General features: G+C 33.5%; 2 long non-coding RNA genes across 18 annotated transcripts in view; one reads left to right on the top strand and one right to left on the bottom strand.

Moving 5' to 3' along the window:
* The window catches only part of LOC110261984, a 112437-nt gene that overhangs the window by 59095 nt on the left and 33497 nt on the right, over positions 1 to 19845 (top strand). The gene's annotated exons all lie outside the window — the stretch shown is intronic.
* LOC102158976 overlaps positions 324 to 19845 on the bottom strand; it is a 977225-nt gene continuing 957703 nt past the window's right edge. For 11 of the 17 annotated variants that reach the window (XR_002346446.1, XR_002346449.1, XR_002346443.1 and 8 more), the window contains 4 exons: positions 16502 to 16643; positions 9689 to 11860; positions 3787 to 3868; positions 324 to 1000 (listed from right to left, as the gene is read on the bottom strand). This is a non-coding gene — a long non-coding RNA (uncharacterized LOC102158976). Of the gene's footprint in view, positions 1001 to 3786; positions 3869 to 9688; positions 12683 to 16501; positions 16644 to 19845 lie in introns of all 17 variants that reach the window. The other 6 variants (XR_002346439.1, XR_002346441.1, XR_002346452.1 and 3 more) reach the window with 6 other exon arrangements.

Genomic DNA, 19845 nt, shown 5'->3' with positions numbered 1-19845 from the left:
ATTGCTCTTTATTAAACATTGGAATATAGTGTTCAAGAAGTTTGTTGTGAGCATGACTCTGAAGATATTTTCCCAAGGCAATATTCAGTTTCAAATTATGGTGATGATTTTGATAAAAAAATTGATACTATAAGAATTTTTATAGGTCAATGAGCCATTCTATGACGATAGTATTTGTTTTCCCAAAGCCTTAGCAAGTCTATGAGAAAAGTCAATGGAAAAAAGGGTAGGTAAACTAGATGCAAAGTTTTTCAAGTTTTTCCCCCGTATTTGACAGATGGGATTTTTTTTTTAAAGAATGGTTTCTGAAAATTTTAATTTTCTGAATATTTTGAAAATATTTATTTCCATAAAACATTTATATTCTACATGCAGTAATACCATTCTTTAGAGTTGTGATGCATGAAAGAACAAATGAGTTTATGGGAGGGTTCTATAATAATATTTTTAAAGGTGAAAGTTCTGTTAGCCAACAATTCACGATAGGTGTAGCCAGAGGCATGGGTCAAATTCTCTTCCGAAAAAGCATGTCTCTTCCTTTGGTTTCAAGACAGTTGTTTCATTAGACAGTTGCATGGTTTCAGACACCTATCTCTAGGCTTGGCCCAGTTTCTTTTCTTCCCTTATCACTAAAACTCTTGGGAAGAGGGCGTGATGGAGAAGATGATGGCTCCATGTGAAGAGAAAGAAAACAAAGGCAATTAAAAAAAGAACAAATGTTTTGACATGTTAGAGTACCCTAAACATATTTTCATATCTATCCACCTATGTATCTAATCAATCCATCAGTCAATCACACTTCAAAAATCTCATATTTTAATTTTGCTTCAGTTGGAATGATCCACTTGATAGATAATATTGCAGGGCTTGTTGTAGTTACCAGTTTCCACATCCCTTTACACAGAAAAAAAAAAAAATCCATGATGAATTATAACCAAGATATATGTGGTTTCTTCTATTTGATCCTTTCTTGGCTCACCAATAACCTGGGCCTCATTTTCTGAAAAGATTTCCAAAATAAGATATTTTAGGTTTACACATGGTATTGTAGTAATTTTGAGCACTTAAATTATCTAGAGTTTTCCATTTCAGCCATTATTTTAAATGTAAAATTATTTCACTGACATCTGTTTAAATATTGAACCACTTGACATCAGTGTGTTCTTAAATGTTTAGAAAGGACAAATCTTCTCAGATACTGAATAGTTATTTAAATTGCATTGCAGATATTTTCCTAAGAAGGATCCAAAGTTCAATATTCAAAATATCCATGAAGACCTTTTTATCAAAATATTAGAAATATTGGAATAAAAGCAGGTAATATTATTAGAAAAAGTTAAATCATCATGATAAATAAATTCCTTAGTTTATCAAATATTTCTTTTACTTTTTTAAAGTAAGTATATTGGAGTTACCGTTGTAGCTCAGTGGTAAGGAACCCGACTAGTATCCATGAGGATGTGGGTTCGATCCCTGGCCTTGCTCAGTGGGTTAAGGATCCCTCATGGCTCTGAGCTACAGTGTAGGTGCCAATGTGGCTCAGATCTCATTTTGCTGTGACTGTGGCATAGGCTGGCAGCTACAGCTCTGTTTGGCTCCCTAGCCTGGCTTTCATATGCCGCACGTGAGGCCCTAAAAAACAAAAATAAATAAATAAATAAAGTTTTTACAAACTAAGTATATTACCAGCAGGTTTAAAAACTAGTGATTTATTAGCTAAACTTTAGAGATACTTATTGTCATCTTTCTAAGTATAATGGAATTTTTTGTTAAATCAGGCATAGTATCCTCTGGAAAGTTTTCCTAAATCTAAATTTCTTAAGTTAATTGGAGTAATCATCTACATTTTTAAAGTTTCTTTCAAAATAAACATCAATATTCATCTAATTCTTGATATATTGATTAAAAGACAATGCCGCCATTAACTTTCTTATGTAAAATGTATTTCTTCTGTTTGCTTGCACTGAATAGACAAGAAAAACCGTATTTTAAAGAATGTAAATGTAAAGCATTCTTTAGAAAAACCTTTCATAATTTCTGATATTGTCTCTGAGTTGACACTCGAATTTCTCACTGCTTTTCTCAACAACTCAGAAGCACATAAATTTAACATAGCCTATATTTCTTTTAAAGAGTGGTTTAGAACCAAACTCAACGCTTCTGACGTCACAGAGACCAAGACTGATACCAAAATAACAAATACTCTCTCTGTTAATAAATGATATACTATCACTTTTTGAAGTTGATCTTCAGCTAGGAACATAGAAAGAAATACACTTGATAACAGGATTTGTTTTGTACAATCTAATGAGGAAGTTGGTTCAAACAAGCCTGTTTGAAATAAATTTTCAGGGAAATAAATATCCTTATTTTATATGTCATGCATATTTTAAAGAGTTTCATAATTTATTTGAAAATATTTTATATTATACCCCTCTTCAGTGAGTCCTAATTCAAACATATACATTGCAAAACAATTTGAAATGGCCTTGTTTTTGTAAATAATAAGTGCCTCTTTTCAAATTATCCATTTTAAATTCTCTTTAACAGGGTATTATGTATTTGAGATCAGTATTTTTTTTAATCATCAAATTAACAAGTTAAAGTTCTTTATATCATTAGAGCTGCTCTTTAACAACTTTTCCTTGCCAATATGTCCAAGAATAAATTGCTTCTTTACCAAATTATTATAGTGATCCTGAACTATCACTCAAAACACCTGACATTTGCAGGCTCTGGAAGGAGAGCAACAGATATGGGCTTGCAGGTCCTGGAAATTTTTTCCTTCCTAGAAGAGCATGTACCCACTTGAAGAAATTCAGAGCCTTCCCAGGAATAAAGTTCTCAGGAGAACCCAGTACCTTCAGTATTAATTGCGAGCATTCTAGAATGCTGTATTGTGTAAAGCCCAGTATTGCAAGTTTATAGGAAAACAAATAGCAACTCCAAAACGAACCCAAATAACCTGTGTCCCTTGATATGTTGCTAATTCTTTTAAATGAGTTTATTATTACCTCGCATGTAATCTAACCAGACTAGTTACCCATGTCTTGAAAAGTCAAATCCTTCTGTGGCCATCATTACATAAGTCAATTTTTTTTTAAAACTATATGTGTCATCGCAAATGTTTCCCAAATATTCAAGATATATTGGTTCTCTACATGTGTATGCCTGGGTATTAGGATAAGAAACAAATGTATTTAGATGCCATGCGCAGGTGATTTACGTGCCTAAAACACAAGTGATTTTTTTTTATTATTGTGAAATTACTGTCTAAAGTGAAATTTCATGCAAAAATCCAACTTTTAAATAGTTAAGTGGTTTATAGTATTTGTGATTTCTTAGTAGTGAAACATATAATGCTAATTTTGAATTCAGTGACATACTCTGTTACTTGTATGGAATGCTGGGATCGTGGTGAAATGCTGAGATAGAACGGTGTTGAAATAAAGGAAACTACTCCCAAAGAGTAGTAAGAAAGATTAAGAATGTTATGAATTGTTTTCTAGCTTTGAAGCGTGCCACCTTTAATGCATGTATTTGTCTTACACTGTCTTTCTCCGGTATTATACTTGACTGAGTGGTTAGTGCCAAATCCATCTCTCTCTCTCTCTTTTTTTTTTTCTGCAATGATTTAGCTGTAATAAGAAACTTGTTTTTCTTTCCTCCCTTTTACACTTTTTCTACGCAACTTCGCTTTATTCTTGAACCCCTCCTTCCCAAATCCAAATGAAGTATCACGACTTAAGACTTCAAAGCAATTTTTTTAAAAGTCCAGTTACTCACTTGAAAGAAGGGATAACTCTCTTCTATGCTGCATATGATTTTTTTCTTCCAAATAAGACAGTTCAGCAATTTGAATTTATTTCTAGAATGTAAGTGGAAAATTGATTTAAAATACTTTAACGGTGCATTAAAAGTTTGCTTTTTTTCTAGTTTATCTACGCTGGTCTAAGTCCCCCTAAATACAACTTGGGTGCGAAGATCAAAGTTTGTTATAAAAATAAAGCCCTAAGAGTTTTTGGACTTATTTTGGAAAACGAGATTTCTAAGTTTGTTATCAGGATACAATTGAAAGGGTGAAAGATTATTGTATAGGGTAAAATATGAGCTAATATGAATAGAATCCTGGAAAGCAGTCTGTATATACATTTTATTGACTGACTGTCTGGTCCAGTATTAGGTAGACAGGAAGCCATCAATACATACTTCCCTGGAATTGGACTGAACTGGAGACTGGCAATAGCTGAGCAAGGTCTCATACACTGCAAAAAATTCCCCATGTTAAGGTGTGTCTTTCTTGGGGTAAACAAACCTAAGAAAACCTAAACTTGGAAACTTATTTGCCATTAATTTTTCAGTAGAATTTTTATTTTTATGCACTAATTCTCAAGAGTTTGATTGACATTAACTGCTAATGCATGAAGATAATGTTTGCCTTGACATAAACCAAGAGGATTTTTAGTACAGATTTGGATATTTTCATCTTTAGTCTTCTCTTCCAAATATATGCTTTTCTTGCAAAATTTAGAGAAGGAACTTAGATTGAAGACAAAGCTTTCTAAACATCTTTTTATTTTTTTAATTTTTTATTATTATTTTTATTTTATTTTATTTTATTTTGTCTTTTTGCCATTTCTTGGGCCGCTCCCGCGGCATATGGAGGTTCCCAGGGTAGGGGTCTAATCAGAGCTGTAGCTGCCAGCCTATGCCAGAGCCACAGCAACGCAAAGATCCGAGCCGCGTCTGCAACCTACACCACAGCTCACGGCAACTCAGGATCGTTAACCCACTGATCAAGGCAGGGATGGAACCTGCAACCTCATGGGTCCTAGTCGGATCCGTTAACCACTGCACCACGACGGGAACTCCTACACGTCTTTTTACATTTACTACCTCAACTGATAAGGCCATCCCTTCACGGGTTTAGGACCTATTTATGATTTTAAACTCAAAACGAATGTATTACTTTTGTAAATAACCCTTTATAACTTAATATTTTCTAATGACAAATCTATAAATGTATTAATGACCACATTTAGAAAAAAACGCTAACATATTTTGTCTCTATAACGACTAATGGTTAGTTTTTTTCTTTAATGTTTAGCAAAATGTCCTGCACACAGGAAGGATTTAGTGTGTTGTGCTAAGAGGAATACAATTACTTCGGATAAGACCATTAGGTGTAACAACTAGGTGTGTGACAAGTTGTATTATAAAGCCTGAAAAGTAGAAATTTCATATATTCTATCACTGGAAGTACGTTAACAGTATATATTTAAAAGTCTGTGAATCATTTTTTAAAAAAAAAAATCTCTAAAATAAACTAAGGAAATCCAGCTGGTTTGTAGGTGATCTTACTCTATGTTAAAGTTGCCTCTTCAGGTATATATGTATGTGTGTGTGTGTGTGTGCGCGCGCCTGTGCACGCGTGTGTATGCCTGGGTCTATGTATATGCACATTTAATATGTACACATAAGGATGCATGCTGTGTGTGTGTGTGTGTGTGTGTGTGTGTGTGTATGCATAGGAAGTAAAACATGCATGAAGTATATGTATATATGCATTTAGAGTAAATCATATTTTCTGCTTTAGATGCTGGTTCCACGGGTGCTTTATTTTCCTCATCTTTGATTGATCTCCAATTGGCAGAGTCTCCAGCATTTAAGCTCTAATTTTTTTGCCCCCATAGCCTCTTTGTCAAGTAGTTAATGATCTGTAAACAAACACTTAAATAGGGAGCTCCCTATTTACAGGAAGCCATCTGTGAATTCTTTTGTGATGTGAATAATCACATCCTAATTTATCTGTTTTCCAAGTTATCTGGCTTTCTTAAGGAAAGGCTATCTGGAGGTATTATTTTAGAATATGAAAACAAAGAAAATTGTTCTCTCAGGTATTCCTGCTCTTTGAAAATCTTAAAGAAAATTCTACCAGGTTCTAGGAACACATTTGATGAGGTAAGAAACATAATTTATAACAAAATAGAATCCTCAGTTAGGACCAAACAGCTCAAGGCCAATGAGGAAATTCAAAACTAGGACAGCTTATTATGCAATAATGCATTCCTATAATGCATGATAATTTGTTGTGAAGATGTAGATAAATATTACTCTGTATTTCAGTATAAAATAAAACCAGTATTATTTGAGGAATTTATTGCTCCCCTCTCTCTTACATCTCTTTGAGTTATATGAATATGCTTACTCTTTCAAAATATTGTGTCATTGAACCCTGAATATATACATATATATTCAGTGTAACTTATTTCATCAACAAATTTTAGGTAGTGGGGGAATCATTAGTCTAGTGTACAAAAGCTTTTATAAAGACCAATGGTTAGAGTTACTGTGGCTTAGAAAAATCTGAATTAGTTTCTATGGAAACCATGAAAGTTAAGCAATGAAATAATTTTAGAAAGTATTTAATATTTGGATCTTCTTCCTCTATAACAAAAAATAGCAACCTAACCTTTTCAGGTAGTTTTAAATATTCCCCCCCAAATCCTTTGAATTATACAGCTGTAAGTATAAATTAAAATGACAAAGTACTGTATCTGTGAGGAAAAAGGAACATATTTTTTCGCATACATATAGATAATTTTATTCAGGGGCTGTATGAAACTGATACCTAAAGTACACTAGCTAAACACTGTAGTAAAATTTGGAGGAAAAATGCAGAATTTTATTAAAATACTGAGTTATTGATCATTGAAGGTAAATCTTACATAAACTCTATACAGTATCCAATTAAAATTAATAATTTTATTTATCTGTATTTAACTAAAGTTTTATATTTTGGTTGGGGGGGCTTGGTAGTAGAATGTAGTTCCTTGTTCTATGACAGTAAAATTAAGTCTTCTTCACTAATATCAATCTCTTATTTCAAGACAATAAAAAAACACCTATTTAGTTATACATTGATATGCAGTAGATGTTGCTTGAAGGACTTAGAAATTTTGTGCTGGACCTCCCATTAAAGGCTTGAATATATATTTTAAAATAAGATTATTTTTTATTTTCTAAGGATATATACATATGTACACATACACACATGGTTCTTGGAGCTTTCCTGGAAAAACTAAAAGATCTCCAGTTTATATTTTATAAAATCTTAGATATTTTAAAATGTGAAATTCATCAAACTGTGTTTAAACTGGCATCTCAGAATTTAGTTTATAATTGAAAACAAATACTTCTATGAAACATCCAACTGTCTTTCTTAATTGGCATAAAAATACTTTAAGTAGGGAATCTAAGATAGTAGTGCTTTTGCATTATTTCCATATGTGCTTTTTCCTGTCTTTTCTGTGCAATCATAAATTCTATAAGCAAGCATTTGCATTTCAGATATGGTCTCAGAAATTTGCTCTCCCATTTGTGTAATATCAAGGGTATCTACAAGGACCTGAAAAACAGAGTCTAGTTGGAGATAATCCCATATAATCCCAATATAGAAACCAAGGGAGAAAATGGTCACAGCAATAAATTATTCTTTTACTTATTCTTGTTACCTTGATTCCATCAATTTTCGTCAAATCCCCCTGATTAAGGTCACTGCCACCCACCTCATTCAAAAAAATGTCTTTTAACTAAAAATACAGGGAAATATCAAGTAAACAAATTAGGTCGACGATTTTATTTGGTTTTAGAATTTGGTAAAAGTCATTTAAAATATTCTTCTAGAATAAGATTATGAATAGGGCATGAACCAACCACTCTCAATTCCTGCTGTAAACTGTATGAGGGCCAAAAGGTTTAGAATATGGCTCAAATATTCCCACTTTACAATTCTCAGCAATAAGTAGATAATGCATAGTAAGTTTAATGTTCTCAAAAGTGACTGTTTATTTAGGGACACAGTACAGACTGGACATTAGAGTCACATTTAGGATGCCCCTCGGTAAAGAATCTGTAATCTAGGATTAGCTACCAGGGCTAATTTTAATTCAAAAGCCGATCAAGTGAAGAACCAAACAAAAACAAAAACAATGACACTATATTACACATGGCGAATGGTATTAAAAAGTCTTCCTTAATACTCACAAAGTTTCCGAAACCATGACAAGGACAGTATTGTGGGGGAACTCAGTGCCCCTTAAAAGCAGTGGCTTTAATGATGATAAAATCAATCCACACATTTTAAGGATGAAAACGGAACCTGTTGTTTGTGTTCTGCATCTTGTAAGGTCCACAACCGTCCCATTTTACAGCTGCCGCAGTCTAGATCAGTGAGTTAAAAGTTTCTTTCTGACCGTGCATATTCACCTGGTTTCTGAAATTTTCTGTAGCTTGTAGCGACGCTTTTCAGACCCTCCTTGTCTCCTGCCTTTGGTTTCTAGATAGTGGACAGGTATTCACAGCGCACTGCGCCAGCACAGGTCACTGAGTTGGAGACTCCCCCTGTAGTGTGTTTTTACTTTACAGAGTCTTCAGATGTTCTCACGTTTCTGGCTTCAATTAAATTTCATTTTTTTTTACACCTACAGTACTTCTTTTGAGGCACAGGAATAAATATGTTTTCAAATGTTATGTAATTTTGCAAATTCAAAATGCCCAAGGAACACAATAATTTTATGAAAATGTATTATTTCTCGGCATCGCAGTTTCATAAATTATAGAATGCTTTGAGGGTTATGTTAACAATGCTTTGATTTGTCTCAAAAAGCAGCTGTTTAATGATTTTTTTTTTTACTGCCAACAATAAAAATTGCCTGGGCCACCTGATAATATTTGTTTCTGACCCAATATACAAAACAAAAGCTTTGCTTATTTATTTGATTAAAATGTAAAAGTGCAAGTGCATTCGGGTTTGTGTTGTGTAGAATAGAACTTATTTTATCAGTCACTTTCATAACCTTTAAAGAGCCTTAAATAGTACATATGAAAAACACATTCATATCAGGTTCCCGTTGGGGATTTTTTCTTTGGTTTAGGAAAATTTTATTAAAAATCGGCATTGCAAATAACATTTTTCATAACTATATGTAGACCTGTTAAAATTTTTATTAAAACTGGAGTTCGGCCTGTTCTTTTTCATCATTCTATCAGATATTAAACTCCTGCAGCAGCTGTAGGAAATAGAGAAAGGGATTTTCAAAGGGATTTGAGTCTCCCTGTCTCTGTGCCTTTAGTGATCATATTATCATAACTATCACACATAACAAAGCTCTAAATCTGTAATTCAGATAAAGTAGTCCGGGACTCTGAAATACAAAAATCCAAACATATGCCGTAACATTTTTTTGCAATGCTGGCTCCTTTAACATGGATTTTGTAAACTTGGAGAGGCATTCAAGAGATTTTGTATACGAATACAAACTAAACAACATTGTTAGCAGTATGTTTGACAGAGATTTAATTAGAGGTACTTTCATACATCCAAGCAGTTCCATTAAGAGAGCCATGCCTGCATGTGTTAGCAAATTATGATCAAACCTCTAAAGGTTAATAAGAATGAAACCAGAAGGCTGTTTCCAAGCCAGGTCTGTATGAATCTAGTCTAGCTCTCCAGCAGGGTCTGAGTTCTTGCTCAAGAGAGCAGCATTTCTTAAAGACAGTGTTAAAAATGGTAAGTGTGACCACATAATTCCTTTGCAAATTAAATTAGAAATGAGGGTAATAAAATTATGAATGGGATGAAATAGAAATGAAAATAATATAAAAAAATTATGAATTTTTTCCTCACCTTTATAGGACACATGTATAACTTAAGGTCTTCATGAAAAGAAGATTTGTGCTCTGAAAAGTTAGTAAAACTCTCATCAGAATTCCCAGCCAGTTTGCAAATGAGCAGCTATATGTATATATTTATTGTAACAGTGCCTTCTGCTGGTCACACCTTATTTATGATGTAAGAGAATATACTGAATAGTCATGAAAACTTCCTTTTATCCTAAATTATGCTTGGGTAGGCTTATTGCCTTGGTTAAAGTGTTTCTGTGAATTGCAACTTTCATGCATAAAAAAATACAGTGTGTTAGAGATTAACACGTTTTATTTCTGTTACACTCTAGTAGTGATTAGACCTTTTGAAAAATTACTCCTAGGGAGGAAAGGAGTCCCTAAATATTACAACTTGAAATATGGGATATCTTCACCTGTTCACTAGTACCATCTTTCTGATTTTAAAATTGATTTTGTACTTACTGGCATTTTTCTTTTCTGTTTTTCAGTCACATGGTGCCTAATTAAAATTTGTAGAATCCTTATATATTATCCGTATCTATAAAATTTTTGAATCATGACATTTATTTGTATGTTGAGAAATATAGCAGAATTTAAACTATAGTCTACTTGACTTAAAATATTTAACAATATTCACTGAAAATTCTATAAGCTTCTAAACATAAGGCATAACAAAGATGGTTGGTTTTAAATTTGCTTTGAAAAAGAATTGAACAAAAAGAGAAGCATGTAAGGTAGTGAATAAAAGTTGTATTTTTCAGAAAACTATCATAGCTAGTGTGGCATTAAGTAATTCATCTTTATGTACAATAAAGATGCCAGTAAAATCTATTGTTTCAACTTTAATTTTAAGTAACACTTAACAAAGAATGTTCATAAATGATTAAGAATAATTGTTTTTCTTCCAAAAAAATTCTCCAATTAATTTTGTAGGGCATAATTTACACCGAATGGGCTGTCTTGGCGAAATAGATTTTTAAAGATATTTTGGATATGGATATTTGACTATCTGTAATAAACTTAAAATCTATACTGTGGGAAAATATTTTACTTTGGTTTCTTAAGCATTAAACCCTGCTTTCATTGCTTGAAGTAACCTTTTTAAGAAATTTTACCAAAGAAATTAAAATTCTGAGTATCTGATAAAATTTATTGTTTCATTAGAATTACTTCAATAGGGACATCCTGCTTATGTTAGAAATAGCAGAAATTGGAAGGAATCCTCACAATTCCCTCTACCACAAATATTACACGTGAGGACTCATTACTGCTAACTTGACCGAAATCAGAGAAACTTCCTGAAGAACATATCCCAACGGGGACCCACTGTTAGGATGCTCAAGTCAGAATTTGGAACAACCCATGTGACCATAACATTCAACAGGAACAATACCATATGTTTATTCCTTCCAAACTGTTTAGTCCAGTAATTGTCTTCTCTAGGAGTGAAATTCTATCATGATAATTATATCTTAATATGAATGGAAGAAAGGTAAGAATGAGAAACAGCAAGTACAAATATTTTTAGAACAGTGTTCCAGTGGGATTTCAATCAACGATGAAAAAAAAATTTAATGGGAGAAAGAGCTAGGAAAAGAGTTGTTAAAGATGAAAGGATTCAGTTTCAGGTTTATAGACCAACATCTATAGCCTTTCCTGTGTGAAGCAATCCCTCATTTGCTTTGTAATGATGGCATCCGTTTTGTTTACCATGCGGCATCCATAACAAGGGTAGAGGTATTCCTTGTGAAATTTTGGGTTTTTTGGAATGAGATACGTATGTCTTCACAAACTAGTGTCTAGTTGCTCTTTATCCATGGATGACTATTTCCATATTATATGTGCACATTTACACTTGCAATAGATGCATCCATGAATAATGAACTGTGGAAATGTGTGCACAAGGACAGGGAAAGAGACAATACATGACACTGGGCAGTTAATGCACTTTCATTTCCATGAGTTAGGGATAATTGCATAATTCATGAATGGCAGAGAAAAGTCACAAGTGTGAATTGCATATGGGCAACTTAATATATGTTTAATAGTGTCTCTACCATGCTAGTTAAAGGATGCGTTTAAACTTACATCAATTGTGGTCCGGAATGAAACCGTTTTAAGTGGCTTTATCGTTAGGAATAAAAAAATCTTCTCAATACAATGTAATTCTTCCCTGTAAGGATAGAATATTAATAATCAGTATATTCTGGTTTGCTTAATTTGCCAGCACGTTAGGTTTTCGTATCTTTGTTTTAACTATGATTCATTCATATTTTATTTTATGCAAGGCATTAATAGAAACAAAAATTGCGTTCTCATTTTTTTTTTTTGAAATTACCTGTGCTATCACTTAAGCTGTTAAATTCACTGAAGTCATTCTGATCCTATTTATACCACATGTAACAGACATGTAATGATGCTGTGCCTTCCATAGAGAATAGTGATCTTTTTAGTTAGAACTTTGAACATCTCGGTAGTTTCTTGAGATATATAATACATATAATTCCTTTGCTTTTGCTTTTGTGGGTTGGTAGATTTAGACCATGGTACTGGGTAATTAAATATTCATTGAGAAATACTTTCTAGTATTATTTAAATAGTACAGACAAATGAAGTAGTTAAGATGCTTCCATGAGAAGAGCAATGGATTAGCAATTTTAAAAGATTTTGAATATAAAGTGCTCTCTGGTGCAGTAAGAACACGGTGCTCCTATGGGGAATGGGTACTTGTATATTTACATGCTTTTACACACTGTATATGAATGCGAAATCCATGTGCCAGTTGACAGAGCTAAAATTATGCCTGAGAGGTATATGTTTTTATCATCATTCTGAGGTGTTGAATTTAACCTTATGCCTTATAACTAAACTCCAATATGCAAGGGATCTCAAGGTCCTCCTCTATTACCTCCTTTCCTGGGCAACTTCACAAACACAAACTGATAGTTTTTCACATCAGTGCCCTGTGCTCCTACTGCACCCTGTGCCAGTATACCTGGGAAGAAGCATAAACATCAAACCTGTCATCTTGAAGACAAAAGCATTCAGTATTTAGACAGAAACCATCAGAGAGTAGTTTTCCAAGATGTGTGATGCTTAATGAAATAAGCTATTTTTTTATGTAGGAAAGCAAAAGCACTTGAGATTCAAATCTATGTTCACTCACCTTACATAATTGTAAAATGTACTAATATTGAGTATCACAGGAAGAATAATATTTGAAGTACAATGAACATAAAACTGTGCCATTAATGAAATACAGCACAGAATTTCCGTCTCTATTGTTAAAATATCTACAATTTGCTAATGTTGTAAAGCACACTTTTCTTCTTCTATTAACTGGAACAGACTCTGGGCACATTTTCAGGGTGGTTATTGGCTATTCTATAGGCGATATTATTATGCTCATTCTTGGGTATCCGACAGGTATTTAACAGTTTGGTTCAGGTTGTCTAGGACAACAGGAATGTTGCTAGGCTGAGTCTCCAAGCGGCTGGGATGAAATCAGTTGTGACAAAGCAGTGAAGATTAAATTTGTAACAGATACAACACCTTTGAAGTACTAGCTTGTGATTTCACAGTGGCATTATAAGTCTTATTGCAGCATTTAAGCAGTTAGAAAGAATGCTGGTTATTAGCAGTTGAATTTTGTAAAATAGGATTTTATTGTCTTTAACTAGCCATGGAAGCAGTTTGTATTATCCTAGTACAACGTTTTTATAGCCGTGTATTAGAGTTGGTGAGTATTTTTTCATGCTTTCCATTTTCCAGGTAAATTCTTTTATCTACATGACCCTCTGTTATATAAATATAGGACGATATAAATGTGGACAAGCATGAGCATATATAATATATACAATAAAAATATATACATATCTAATGTATTTGGAAAATTTAACAATATTTTATAAAAGACCAAAAGGAAGAAGCTCTGTTTTCTTTCTCTCAAGTGACATTTTAATGGTCAGATATCAAAGTATTTCAGAGCTCACAGAATTGTATGTATAAAGTAACCTAAAATATGTAATACCATAAAGATGAACTATTCCCTTAGTCATCTTGAAAGCACAGCATTAGCGATACACAAAGCAATTATGCTTTGTTACTAAATCTGATCACTTCTAAATTTCCTGTCTTATCATATGTCAGAAAGTGTCTGGTTCCTAAAAAGAATGCCTGGAAATTTTGAGGGATGCAAAAAACAAAAACAAAAAACCACACCACTTCTTGAGGGGGAATGCAGTCTTCACAGATGTTTTATCAGGAAAGCATCTAAGGTTCAAATTTGAACACCAAAATTTTAGGCAAGTTACTTAATATTAGACCTGTGTAATACCACTTTGTTTTAATCACTGAATAGACTTCAATGGGTTAACTTGGAATGAGGGTCAGGTTTTATATGTTTATATTTTCTTAGCCTTGGTCAGGAGAAGTGGCTTTGCCTGCCCTTGTGCAGTGCGGGAGTGGTAGGGTTTCACTCCGTTTGAAAACCTAGCACATCCCAAGAGGTTACCTTGGTGTAGATTTCTTTCTTTCTGTATTAAATCGCTCATTGTCGCAAAGTGACTGGTGCTGCTGGGCTTTGAAAAGAACTTCTAAGAGGTTAAAAAAAAGCTTCTGTATGAAAGGATTTTTTACTTCTGCAGACAGAATACAGTTTGCAGCTGTTTGACTTGAGACAGTGATATGGATCTGATTGTATACAGTATAACAGGGGCCGTGGATGCAGCTGGAAGAGAGGTTATAAATTTTAAAAGCGATGCAGATTTTTGCCATTAATTGGCTGCTAATAAAAGCAAACTCAATGGCTTCTAACTGTGGGAGCCTGTGGCTCTGTATCTGATATCAGGAATTCATACACATTACACAGTTTTAGTGATTCAGACCACGACTAATTGAAATATGAGGCATACTGATCAAATTTAGCATTACCAGCATGCACTATGGTTTGGGACTGTATGGCGACAAGGTAGCATTTATTACTTATTCTCCATAACACTGCTTGATTGAAATATCTAGCTATGTTGTCAGCAGAGGCCCAGCTGGGCTTTAGTACAGCTAATTAAGTCATTAAAAGAGAGGTCAAGCAATCTAATTCTTGCATACTAAAGTACAAAAAAGTCTTTTATTATATTTTTTAATAAGTTAAGATTTGAATTTTTAAAGAAACTTCTTTTTAATAATAAATGCATTTACTGGTTTATTTATTGAAGTCTTAATTTAAATATATAGAGGTAAGAAATTATGTACTTGTCAATACACAATTTCCAAAGCAGTTTATATGGTTATGTTTTTTAATAAGTACATCATGCATGTGATTTTTGAAAGTTGCTCAATATATTAAATTCTGAATTAAGGTGTATAGCTGCTGATGTTTTTTTTCAACTGAGGGATGTCTCTTTTAGGGAAAAATTTCCAAAGTACTCATAATTGAGTTTTTTTTTAATCCATTCTATAACTCGAGGCAGATATATACTGTGATATTCCTTGTTTTGAGGGTTTTGGGGGTAAAAGTATAAGGTTCTCGGCTTTTATTTCTCTGTCATTTATTGTCTTTTCAAACGCCTTTCCATTTCTCTATGGGAGAGAGCTTCTTGGTGCCGAATGAGTCAGTGGGGCTGGAAGCATTAATTTATTTGAGTGGATGTGTGTTAAAACAGCTCAAAAATTTTTTGAAAGTTGTGGGGGATTACTGACATGTTACTAAAACCACTGCCTATTTCAAAATACATGAATGGTATTAAGAAAATCTAATATAATATTTTGAAGGATGGCTAGTTTGCTTTTCGTTATTATTTTAATATGTGTGAAGAGTTCAGTTTCTATTTTCTCATGCTAGGCTCCTATGGTAAACACTGAACATACCAAATGTTCCAGAAATGATTAGCAAATGAATGAATATCTTGGATGCACAGTATTAATGCTGGAGGAGAATTTACAACTTTTTGTCTTTTAGTTCTTTTGCATTAACTCTCAATCAGCCATAGTCTCTAAAGCTAGGGTAGAAGACAGAGCATAAAGCTAAAATTTGTACATTTTATTATTGCCTGGAATAATGTTTGGAGAGGAAAAATGTTTAAACTGCATGCCAAGTTAAATTAACAACGAAATTACTTTCTGCTTGTTATTCCTGTTCCTATTTGATATGTATCACTAATAATTACCAGAATTAATAGATACCATTGATTTTGATTTTTTCCTAGAATATCTGTTGTATTATTAAGAAAAGTCAAAAATCAAGTCAAGTCATAAGAGTCTCTGGAGAAGCTTTAAAAAGTATGGGCAAAATGATACAAAATAGTTCAAATTACAAGTGCTGTCTTAGAAATGGCTTGAAATAGCAAATGAGGTCTGCTTTAGAAAAATCCTAGAACTATAAAGAGACGTAGGTCTTATTCTAGTTTTCATATCTGTTGAGGATCCCCTTTCAGCGTGCGATTGACGTGGGACAATTGTTACTAATTTCTGCACTTTTATTAGAGTGGAGCATGCAGATCTAAATAAGTTACTGCTGTTTTGGCAGGAACTGTGTATTTTCGAGTAAAATCTGCGCTGACATCCAATATTTTTGTGATAATATCTTTCAAAGATCGAGAAACTGTGGACTATTTAAATATAGCTAGTTGGTTTTTAGCTGTAACTGCTTAAAAGCCTTTGGAAGTAAAATGATTCAAGATGCAGCTTTCCTTGCTAATGGGTTGCGTTCCATTAGAGAATCATCCTTATTCATACTTACTGGAGAGCCGATTACAGCATTGTAGGGACTGGACATCGGAGCACCTGTTGTGGGATGTAGAAATAGGAAGCTACATACCCATAAATCAAGTCAAGAAAACAATCCTTCCCCGTGATCGCTGTGTAAGTTCTGTTAAAGAGATTCTTGTGGTGATCACACTAAAAACTGTTTGTGTCTATTTCATTACTGCATGTTCAGTCCCTATTCCAGGTCTTCTTTTCTAGAGGGGAGAAGGAGAAAAACCAAGCCGGCCTCAGAATCACATACTAACAAACACCAAAGTAATTTATCATGGTTCAGAGCTACTGTCAGAAGGTTTTTCTTTGTACCAAAAAATAATTTTTGACCTCTTATAAAAGTAACTTTTCACATGGTAGCTTTTGCTAATAATAATAAATCTTACATGAGCCATTTGAGAAACACATTTAATGAGATACATGATAATTAGATGGAAGAATGATCATATTCTTTGAAGGGTAATTCTCGCTGCTCAGTGAAAAGTGGTTCCTGCAATTAGAGTGACAGACAAATTCCTTGTCGACTCCCGCAGACTTTCTGCCTGTCTCTCAGGCTGCCACTCATCAGGAGTCCTGGATAAAGATTCGCACTTGTTAAGGACCTAGTACCAATCTTCACAGACGAATTAGAACCAACAGGAGTTCACCTCTCCCTAAAATCTTGTTCAAAAACTTTACTGTTAACATTTTTTCAGATTGGATTCAAATAACAGATACATATTCCTAAGAAATTTCTCTCTCTCCGAGGAAAAAGCATATTGTCTATAGTTTTTCTTAAAAACTTTAAAACATAGTATTTTTAAAAAATCATCTATTTAAAACTTGTATCTCATTTTTCTGGATTGCAAAAGTTTACCGTTTCTTCGCATAAATTTATTGTAAAGACTATGAGTATGGAATATGATTGAAGACCAAAAGTCTGGTCTCAAAGGAATTCTAGCTCAATTTTAAAATCAGAACTTATGGAAGGTTTTGGGTAAGCCTGCGAATCACTGGGCACCTGTCCAAAATGAACCTCTAAGTCTTTTGAAGTCTACCCATCACTAATATACACAGTACAGTCTAATCCAGCTGTCTGCCCGTTTTCCTGTTTCCCTTTCTCTTTCTTCAATCTGTCCTGAGGTACCAGTAGCTACATACTGTGGGAGATGTTTAGTAGATGAGCATTGCCTCTTGGAAATGTTCCCATACAGTGTATCTAGGGTATGCTTGGGGGAAGGGAGGCAGGGGGAGGTCATACTTTAGTCATGTGTCTCTCTGGTTGACATCCATTTACACCATGGTAACTCCTACCTAACTTTCAAATTATAAACTATTTTAGTTCTCAGTAATAACACCAATGTCTTTGCAAAATTTGTTTTCTGTTTCAACAAGAGAGCATACAATTTTAAAGAGCAGTACAGAGTCACAGATGAAAGGAAACAAATATAATTTTAGAAAATCCATTTAATGAACACCTCTTAATACTACAAGCATTTATATTATATGCTCTTAAAATTTTTGCATGGGGTAAGTCAGTGGAACTTGAAAAATTTTTATATTTTGCAGCTTATTATTTTAATATATATTTATTTCAAAGTCTTTTTCTTTAAAATGATTTTGGGTCATGGATAAATTTTGGATAAAGAGAAAAATTAAAATTACAGCAAAGAAAAATCTAAGCCTGGTTTCTAAGAAATCTTTGTGATATACGCATTGAAAAATTCAGATTGTGGTTAGGAGATATTTCGACTAACCAAAATACTTAAGATAGTATGTTTTTGAGAGTCTTTCCTTTCTTGGTCATTTTGTACTGTTCTCAGTTGGACATTCATATTTTGGGGACTCATTCTATTGAACTGTTTCTGAAACGGAAATTCTTTAGATATTTCTATGCATATCTTCCAAAAACAGTAGCAGAGTCAATTTCAAGAATTTTATGTTGTTATCACAGAACTTCATACAAGTTAACTAGAAGCTCAGGGCAAGGGCAGAGAAACCAGTTTCATCACTGCTCTAACCTGTGGGAATAAAGCCCCCCCCCTTTTTGGTAAATAAAACATGGATGAGTTGGAGGGAAGAAAGATCATGACTGGAGAAAAGACAGCAAGTTCAGGTAGAGAAAATATTGGAGTCTTTTTTTTTTCTTTATTCACCATGCTCTTCTTGTTTTTCTCCTCTTTATGATGAAAATCACTAAAGCAGGGAGCAAACTTTTGTGTGAAAGTGTATTGATGGAAAAATGGATATTCATAGTCTTGAAAATAAATGAACGAACCAAACACACATATACAAGTGCCATTTAGAAATCTGTTCTTAGCTCAGCCCTCCCCTATAACTTTGGACAATTTACTAAACATTTCTAATATGTATATATTTTAAATCACTCAGATGAAATAATAACCCAATTACTTTTGGAGTTTGTTGGGAGAATGAGATGGGAAAATGTCTGTTAAGGAACTCTGAAGATTCAATTTCATTACAAATTCCAACAGGGTTTTGTGGGAAACTGACCAGCTAAAATTCATAGGGAAAAGAAAAGGACAAAGAATAGCCAAGACACTTTCTGAAGATTAAGAAGAAGGAAGTATTGGTGCCGTTAGGTTGTAGTAATCAAGATAAAGTGTCACTGAAATAGGGGGAGACAAACAGACCCGAATGAAGAGCTTAGACAGAGACTCCTTCATAAACAGAGACTTGGGAGAGAACAGAGGCTGCTTCATGGTATGTTGGTATATTATTCAAAATGATGTATTACTCAAAAAATGACACTAGGGCAAGTAGGTTAGCCACATGGGAGAGAAGCAGCAAAAAAATTGAGATGAATTAAATATTTTAATGTTAAAAGCGAAGGGTTTGAAGCTGTTAGGAGAAAATATGGAGAAATAGAATACCAAGGCAAAAAGACCAAGAATACATACACGATAAAGGAAGTGTTTGATATGGTTGATATTAAGATAATAAAATTTTCTGCATATCAAAGAATTCTATAAAAAAATAGGAGGAGGTAAAGCCAAACTGGGAGAAGATATTTGTGATGCATACAGGAGATAATGAGTTAACATACAACATATATAAAGAATTTCTACAAATCAAGACATAAAAGACCTGCAGTCCAGTGGTGAAAAAAAATGGGCAAAGGATAAGAACAAGGACTTCTTGGAAGAGGGAAACTAATAAAGCAAACCAACAGATGGAAAAGTGCTTAGAAGTATAAAGTGTAGATTATAAAAATGATAAGATATTATATCGAGTTGGCAGAAATTAAAAGCCTGGAAATACCAAATGTTGATAAGGATATGAAGAAGTAGGAACTTTTATGCACTGCTTGTGTGAAGGTAATTTGGGACAAAAACCTTAGAGAATTTTTGGCATTTTAGTAAGTTGGAGAGTGCATGTACTTTCCAAAAAATTGGAAAAGAGGGT

Source organism: Sus scrofa, chromosome 8, assembly GCF_000003025.6.
Source record: "Sus scrofa isolate TJ Tabasco breed Duroc chromosome 8, Sscrofa11.1, whole genome shotgun sequence".
Taxonomy (NCBI): domain Eukaryota; kingdom Metazoa; phylum Chordata; class Mammalia; order Artiodactyla; family Suidae; genus Sus; species Sus scrofa.
The sequence above is the reverse complement of the archived record's forward strand: the minus strand, read 5'-3'. Positions and strand labels throughout refer to the sequence as shown.